Source organism: Phytophthora infestans, genomic scaffold (genome assembly GCF_000142945.1).
Source record: "Phytophthora infestans T30-4 supercont1.25 genomic scaffold, whole genome shotgun sequence".
NCBI lineage: Eukaryota > Oomycota > Peronosporomycetes > Peronosporales > Peronosporaceae > Phytophthora > Phytophthora infestans.
In genome coordinates this window covers 1,001,200-1,003,120 of record NW_003303734.1, presented here as the reverse complement: position 1 = coordinate 1,003,120, position 1,921 = coordinate 1,001,200, and positions in this window count along the sequence as shown.

Below are 1,921 nucleotides of genomic sequence, written 5' to 3'. Positions count from 1 at the left end.
AAACATATTTATTTATTTAATAACATAAAACATACATGTAAATACATTCTAAAAGAACAGCGACTTCGTGTGGACAGCAGCAAGACATGATCAACATCGAGATGGTGTGAGGCTTGATCTGAGATCAAGCTGCGATTCGTACGAGATCAATGATCTTGTACAGTACTGTACGGCGTATGTACTGTCCGTAACTGGAAAGTGAACAACATGTGCAACAAATGTTTTCTCCTGCCGAGGGGATAATATTATACCTGCATTTAATCCTGTTTGGAGTGGTACATATTCCAAATACCGATACTACAGTCTGTACCATTTATCCGAAACCGGTAGTCTCCCGCTGACCGTCAGCAAGCATTATTTGCCAAACAAGCCTCCAGATTGAGCTTAGTCATGTACAAAATTGACGATTATCTTTCGTAAGGTCCTTACCGACATTCCTATCTCAAAGAGCACACCTACCCAATCTCAAGAAAGGAGTGTTAGCCAATGAAACCACAGAAATCCGAGATCAGGATAATCCTTTCTCAAAGGGCACACTTGCAGGAACGCTGATCTACCGGCTCTTCAGATTCTGGGTTACTGGCAAATTATTCATTCACTTGGTGTTTGTAAGCAACCAGTTACAGCTACAATCACAAATCTTGATGTTGAAAAGTGGTTTCCTTAGTGAAAACAAGATGAAACTGGATGTCAGCTACTAGCATCCGGCTAGCTACGAGACTTGCATCATGTGAGTGGAGGTACTGTAGCTGCCTTTTCAGCACCACCAAAAACGTGGTGCTATAAAATGTGAACATCGTGAATGTGTTTTCGTACAGTAGTTGTACAATTCGGAGCCTGAATATTTGGAGATAAACTAACTATTAAAGTACGAGAGAAACTACTACTTGACGCCTTCAGATGTTGTTCTACATGCAGTAGGGCTACTGAGTCTAATGCTGTCGATACAAGGTACTGTATATGGTAGAATGAATTTGGTGTACCGGTAAATTGAACTTTAATGCATGTACCTCCTATGTTCCTGTATTTCAAATCACTGCCTCCTCTATTGTCATTTACTTATTAAGGTAGTAATCAGTGCGCCCTTTGAGAAAGGAATTTCGGTAAATAAAAATAATGTTCGTTTGGTGATTTTCGTCCGGTCCAGCAACGACATTTAAATCCGCTTGCGACCCAATTCAGTGGGTTCGTCTCGGACTACGTCCTCGCGGCGTGTTTAGCAGCTCTTAAATGGACATCAGGTCTTTTCTGTGCAAGCGCGACATCATCACGGCAAGCTTATCTGTGATGATGCCCTGAGGGCACAAGACTTGAGGACGTTCACAACTATGATACAGTAGTCTTGAAGACCCGTGTGCTTCCAGCAGCTTGCAAACGGTTGTGGGTATTACAAATTTCAAGACCCCACGCTCCATGTAAGCATACTCACGCTGAATAGCTTTGTAGCCGTGACATCATAGTCCATTGAAAGCAATCTAATAAAATAGGTACTGTAGTAGCCATAAAGGCGATGGTACCCTTGTAATGACTAGCCGAGTGCCGCCGCTACGCGGCGGGAAAGAATGAATGTCGTTCCTTGTATTTTGCCTCCGTTCCGCTCGCCACGGGCTCGCTTCACTACTCGCACGGTAGGCTGGTAGATTTGGCTCAGGCGGGCCCAAAGGCCCGCAGGGTTGCAGAAGGTGCCGATTTGGGCCGCCTCGCTGCGCTCGGCAGCTTTTAGGCCAATCGGGGCCACCTTCGCTGCGCTCGGCAGCCAGTAGGAATATTTAAATTATTTTATCCAATGATTTGTCCGGAAAAGCGTGACAGGCACGACAATTTAGTGTGACGGACAGACAGGTTGCTGCAGTAGATGTTTAAGACTAGCCGTTCGCCGCACGCTACGCGGCGGAGTGGCATGGTTTGTTGGAGATGAGGG